Source organism: Octodon degus, unplaced genomic scaffold, assembly GCF_000260255.1.
Source record: "Octodon degus isolate 3935 unplaced genomic scaffold, OctDeg1.0 scaffold00019, whole genome shotgun sequence".
NCBI classification, from domain to species: Eukaryota; Metazoa; Chordata; class Mammalia; order Rodentia; family Octodontidae; genus Octodon; species Octodon degus.
Window position 1 is genome coordinate 11,598,317 of NW_004524595.1, and position 6,972 is coordinate 11,605,288.

Genomic DNA, 6,972 nt, shown 5'->3' on the forward strand with positions numbered 1-6,972 from the left:
AGATAATAGAGATGGGGCTCTGCAAAGCAACACTCACGGACCTAACCTCTTTGATATGTTCTTGCATCAAGAGGCAACTCTATCACCGGATGGCTTCATTAATATTCCAGCCAGCTCTCTAGCTCTTAAAGTGATCTATGCCAAAGTTTGTTAGTCTTTTAAATTACCTGCTGAGGCCCCCTGGAAAAAGAAGCAATGCATTCTGGAAAAGAGACAGTGTCACAGAGGGTGCAAGAAGAGACAAACCCCCTGGGTCTGTAGATATTTCCTTTTCAAAAAGGAGCCCAGATTAAAAAGAATAAAACATAATAGGAGTCACTGACGAGGGGATATAGACTGGGGCAGAGAAACCCAAAGCATTCACCCTAAAGCTTTGCTTTAAAAGCTGGCCTACTGGGCAACTCTGCTGTTAGCTCCTTGACCCAACATAGAGATGAAGAAGCCTAGCCCTTGTGCTTACAGCAAGAGACCTCAGTTTGGAACCCTCATCTTCCACCCCAGAGATGTAGCTTGATACCCACAGTCAGGAACAGAGCAGGCCTGGCTCCCCTCTTTCCTACATGCCATGTTCATGCCAGTTCCTTTTTCTTGGTTATTCAAGTCCCATATGGAACTTAACTCCTTCCAGGATGCTTCCTATCTAATCCTGAAGACTTAGAGCTGGGAGTGCAGGCTACAGTCTTGCCTTCTCCTCTCCACCTATTTGTTTTTATAGTTTACACATACTTTATTTACTCATTTGAGGGCTCTCTGATTGTATGTATAAAATGCTCTGTAGTTGATCCCAGCATTCTTCACATTGACTTCAAGAAGTTCTGTTCTGGTTTTTTTCTGTTGAAGTTGCTCAGTTGCTACTTGTTGGTTTATTTTCTTTCAGGATCAAGGTGGGTGCTTTCATAGAGAATCTTATTTTTCATTCCTTTTCTGGCAATTCTTTCCTGTATTCTTTCCTTTGCATAATTATACCTGCAATGAAACCAGCATCCTAAAGTCACCATGATAAATCCTCCTACACCAACATCACATGATCTTCTAATTCTGCTAGTTAACAAAAAGTATCCGAGTCCAGCCACAACAGATCCTAATGAACCATACAGTACTGAATCCCATGCACAGGGAATGTTTTCAACATCTAAAATTCCTAGGAGCTTAAAGGGCTTCCCCTCCGCAGGCTCGCCGGGCTCGCCGGGCTCCGGGGCAGCCGCCATGGCCCTGAGTGCCTCCACCTATTTTATTACTAGAAAGAAACCCCAACCAAAAGACTCAGCTTTCTTAACTGTTAATCAAAGACAGGGAGTTTACTACTTCATGAGTTCAGCCACATATTTCTCACCATGAAAAATGTTCTTCTGAAAAGAATTCCTCTTTTCTCTGTACTTCAATGCATTAAAAATAGCTGTCTGGTGTGTCTACAAGTGGGTGGGATGAGGAAGCCCTTAGTGATGGTCCAGGTCTGCATCTCCACTGCAGTGGTCACACACACTGAACATACACAGAACTGACAATGTCTGCATGAGTCCTGTGGAGCATCTGTTTCCTGGGGCAGACGCTGAATCGCGGTTATGCTAGGTGTGTCAGTAGGAGTAGGCTGGGTAAGAAATATGCTGGACCTCGCTATACATTTCTTTGCAATGTTTTGCAAATCTTTGGGTATTTAGAAATCAGCATTTGAAAAACCCTACATATCTCTTGAATGATTACCAAGTGTCACATACTGTTTAGATACACTTTAGGTATTAAGACTTAAATCAGACAACCACTATGGAGAGTAAATACTGTTATTCTCTTGTTCTACAGGTGGAAACACCTAAACACAGGGAGAATAAGTTACCCGTGCATGGTAATCTAGCTAGTAACAGCTGGAGTTAGAATCCAAGCTGACACTGAGGTAACCCTGGCCCAGTGAGTACACTGCCTTGTGATGCTGTGCAAGACAGGAGGAAGATGGAATCACCTTCCCAGCCTTGTTAGTCAACATAATGACCCTTTTAACAACAGCTCCTGAACTCTGTCATTCTAAGAGCTTCCACTTTCTCTGCCTCACTCATCTGCCACAGTTCCCAGATGAGGACACTGAATTTCCAGTCCTCAGCAACTGTATCTTAGGCTCCTCCACTGAGCTCAGCTGGGGTTTGATCTGGCCTAAGAACTGAGTTAGGGTACTTCTATGTGTCCCTCATTCTTCCTGGATCAAGAGCTTTCCAACATATGTTATTATTATGGCAAAAAGAGGAAATGCAAGAAAGAAGCAAAGCCAAATAACCCACGCATACTCAAAGCCTCTTCTCATCTCATGTTTGGTAACATTCCAGTGGTGAGAGCTATGCCCACCAGCAATGGGGCACACGCCCACACGCACTTCTGCCTAATGCAAAGGCACATGGCAAAGCCAGTGAATATATAATTTTGTTATAGCAAAGGAAAAAAATAGTTGAAACAAACCATCAATTTACTAGTCAGTAATAAGCATTTGAACCAAATTCCCCAAACTTCATATGGCCCTAACAGACCAGAGCCTGAGGCCCAAGACAGGAGACCAAATCAGTAGGCCAGTCAGCTACACTTCTCTTCTATTGTGGCCTCTTGCAACAATGGCTTATTGTAACTAGAAAGCAGCTGTGGACACAAAGGGAAACATCCTCATTGTGTCTTCTTGGCTTTGTTCCAGGTCCCGGTAGAACACAAGGTATTATCTGAAGCAGCTGTCACACAGGTATAAGGTATATCATCTTTGTAGCAAGTCTGGCAACCAGAGACAGTAGAGTAAAAATGAAGTCAAATACCATGAGGCCAGGACTCTCTAATAGCCATCTACTCTTCTCTGCCTCTGGCTTCCTGGTCCTTAGGAGCAACTGGAATCACAGTCTTCATGATCAATGCCTAATATTAACACCTGCCATTTTCTGAAGGGCTGGTGATGTGCCAAGCATCATGGAAAATAGACTCTGTTTATATAAGCACCCTTGTGGAGACCTTGTGAGTTGACCTTGCTCATCATGTACTGCATATGAGCTCTAAAGACATAAGATAATTTTCTCATGGCTACATAGCTTGAAGCCTTCCAGGTGGCAGGATATAAAGACGAAAGATACAGATCTTTTTTGTGAAACAGCATCCAAACTGTTAAACCCAATTCTTAGGTCTCTGCTTCACCTTTTATAAGTTATTGCTATATAAATGTATGGAGGGCTAAAGTGAAAACTGAGGAAGAACCTGGTGCACCGCCAAACTTCCAGTGACTTTGGAGAGCACATGAGAACCGTTGAGCAATGATGGCAGATCCTACACTCCTCTCTGATGGCCTGTCTTTAGAATACCATCTCTGAGCTACAGTAAAACTCAGTGGCAAAAATCAAGCAAGGGAAGTCTGATCCAGGAGAGAAACATCTCTTGGGTCTGTGAGCTCCTTTCTCCTTATTGGCCACAGTGGCTTCTCCATAATGCTTTCCAGCAGGGTAGAAAAAGGCAGTCTCCAGGGTAGTCCAGGAGAAAGAGCAAGACCCCGTCCTCTGATGACTAAGGTAGCTTCTCTACATGGCTAATGTAGTGCATATTGATTCAGTCACACTGTCAATAACAGAGGGAACATTCTGTTTTAGCCAGCTGCATCTAAATTTCTGGACTCCATTGTCCCTGCACCTCAGAGCTTGGGAAGGCATCCCCTAGGAGAACAGGGGGCTTGGAAGTCAAGAGATTTCAGTGGTTAGGCCAAATAAAACCCTGAATCTCCCTAAGGGCCTCTTCCAATCCTCTTGGATTATTCTAAAGGAGTTACATCCATCCCACTCAGAGTGCCAGTGTTCTGATAGTATCTGAGGGCAGCTGGACCAGTCACGATCCTGAGGTATCTGATCTGCCTTCTGATGTGATTCCTGCCAGTATCAGTTGCTGGGCCAATGCTGGACAAAAGAATCTGTTGGTGAAAGTTGAAATCATGATTTTTCTGCAACAGACCCAAGATCTCTCCAGCAAACAAGGAGAACTAACAGATAAGATGAAGCCCAGGTCAGATCAAATCTCTCTCTCCAGGTTTTCTCCTTCCTAGCTTATTCCATAACTTGTGAGTCTCCCAGAAGAACCAACAGGTGAGAAAGGAAGTCATGGAACCATAGTCCTACATGTAGAGAGTCCCCTTAGCAGAGGGCTGCACTCAGGCTGCACTCCAGCATCCATGGAATTGGCAGAACCACTGTAGGCAGCCTAGGTCCCAGTGTAATCGTCTTTCTGTGTGTTTGTGCTCTACTGAGATCAAAGAAAGTCACACAAGTGTCCTTCAGGAAGTCATCAGAGTGAGCTATTTGTCTTTAGAAAACAAAATAAGAGAGACAAAACATTTGACCTAAACTTTGTAGAACAGTTCCTTCTGTGGGCATTTTAATATTCTTCCTATTAAAGTTGAAGAGAAAAGGGATCTTGGCAGTCCTTTATATGCCCTCTGCCTCTTCAGCACCAGGAGACCTTGACTGGTGAGAAGCCCATGGCTAGCTCATACATGATTACATGTTCTCCATTCCAAGCTTGTGCCAGGCCTCATTGCTATTGTCTTTCTCTCTGCCCACTCAAAGGAAAAAGACTTTCAGTGTTGTATCATCCAATCAGTGGGATGTCCACAAGGTTTGCTGAATATGAAAGATCCAGTTTGTTCTAAAGTTGCCTCTGATTCTCCTTTGGCTCCCTTTCCTAGCTCTGTCTATGCCACAGAGATTTTTTTTATTTGAGTGTTGGAGATCTAATTAACCATATTCTGTGAGTGTTGTATTAGACTTAGTTCTTCCAGGTATACATTTCAGCAGTGCAAATGCAGAAGCCATAACACACAAGTCTCTGTCCCTTAAACCTTGGCATCTCCAGTAGAATAGGACACAAGGCATATGCTTCACCAGACACATGACACATGAGTGACAAATGGCTATTAGTGGTATCAAGCCTAGATGTCATAGTAACTCCGTACATCACCTATAACACTGAGCACCAAAATCAGGATTACTTGTGCTGCCTCCTGCCCTGTGTGCTTCTTGGAATCAGAACAACTTAAGTTCTCTCAAAAATGTTCCAGTCTTATCCTGCCCCTATCTTTGCACATACCTCCAGGAGAAAGCCACCATATTTACGAGGGTTAAAGAAGAGGAAAGATGAATTTTCAAAGCACAGAAAACTCCTGCTCTGCAGCAAAGGAAGCTACAGCACCTGGGAAACAAGCAAGCTCAATACATACTAAAGTACAGATGTTCCTTGTCAACACTCCCTGCCTCCCAACCTCAGACCACAGGTCATGCAATGCTTTATTTATTTATTTATTTATTTATTTATTTATTTATAATTTTTGGTGGAACCAGGGATTGAACTCAGGCCCTTGTGCTTGCCAGGGAAGCGTTTATTCCACTGAGCCATCTTCCCGGCCTCTCATGCAGTGCTTTACATCAGAACTTCCAAGCCTACTAATAATACCCTAAAACCATCAATGGCCAAGTGGGACCTAGAGGAGCAGAAGAATGCGGAAGTTCCTCATAGTGTTATCCACACTTGAAAGGTATCTAGTATCAGGAGGCTGGGAAATTCCACACCTTCTCACAGAGGATCTTCCTTCTGCTGAATCTATCCTGATGTTGGTATTCTATCAAGGTACAGTTGCTGTAGTAGCTTGGGCCACACTTCAGCTTTGGATGAAGGGACAAGACTCACACAGAAGAAGTGAGCAAGGGATGCTGTGTGTGTGTGGATAGACAGACTGCACAAGTATCACAGCAGAAATTCACATAAATGAAACAGGTTGTGGGTAACTGTCAACTCCTAAAGGTGGGAAAGACTTTAGAAGTTCCTAAATGAGAGAAACATCAACCTAAGTAGAAAAAAAAAACAAAAAAAAAACTGGAGAATGTGAGGTGTGAAATACCACATAAACAAGAAAGTGGTAATAAGCTATGCAAACTGTACATTTTAAGCAATGGCACAATGGGTCATTCAATCCCACCATATGAAATGATGCTATCTTTTTTGTTGTTGTTGTTTGTTTGTTTGTTTTGGTGGAACCAGGGATTGAACTCAGGCCCTTGTGCTTGCTAGGCAAGTGCTTATTCTACTGAGCCATCTTCTAAGACTCTATATTAGTTTAAAATAAAATAAAACCATTTCCCGCTTGATTACAGTTAGAATCGGAGAAGGATTTCCATTCTGACCCTTAGTAGTGTTTAAAATAGTGAAAAAGAGCAGATGAGACATTGAGTAAAATAAATGTTTCAGATCTCAGTTCAGTTACTGCTGAATGCAGCAGTGGGTTGGAAAGGTAGGTCGCCTCTGGCATTCTTAGCCATAAGAAATTTAACGATGGATGAAAATGGATAAAATCAAGATGCTCTGATTGAATGGGAAAGCTTCAACATCTCAGAAAATTAGGACCCTTGTAACCAATTTTACAAAGGCTGGATTATAGCTAAATGGGGTTTTAAGTCTATTGTAAATGAAAGGAAATCTAATTTAAGTGGGCCACATCATTTTTATTAAAATGCGATAAATGCTAATTCCCTTCCGCAGGCATCAGTGAGTTGGCTTGTGATAGCTGTTTGCGAGGTGGTCAAGTCTGACCAATCTCAAATGGCCTTTTCCAGTCCTTAGGCTGAGCTGAAATCCTGATTTTTCAGGGAGGACATCACACTGAAGGAAAACAATTTGTCTTCCCTCCTTCATTCTGGGACCTCATCACTGTTGTGTCCAAAGACACTTAGTCACTTTTTAGAAACACCTCTACCCCTCTGCCTCTTTTAGCCTGACCAGACCTTCAAGATAAAATCTAAACAGATGATTTTTAACACCTTTCCCTGTTTATATTTTATTATGTTTGTCTATGTTTTAGGCAAAAGAGAAACACTCTAAAGTAGACTTTTCATATTCACAAAAGCCAAGAGACAGAAAAAGACAGGCCAACACAGCAGGCAGTGAGAGGACATAGGGAGGTGGGCAAAACCCAGATTAAAG

The 6,972-nt window shown here is 42.7% G+C and overlaps 1 pseudogene; it reads right to left on the minus strand.

Moving 5' to 3' along the window:
- Nucleotides 1–929: 929 nt before the first annotated feature.
- Nucleotides 930–1,208, minus strand: LOC101591730 (annotated as a pseudogene).
- Nucleotides 1,209–6,972: the final 5,764 nt, after the last annotated feature.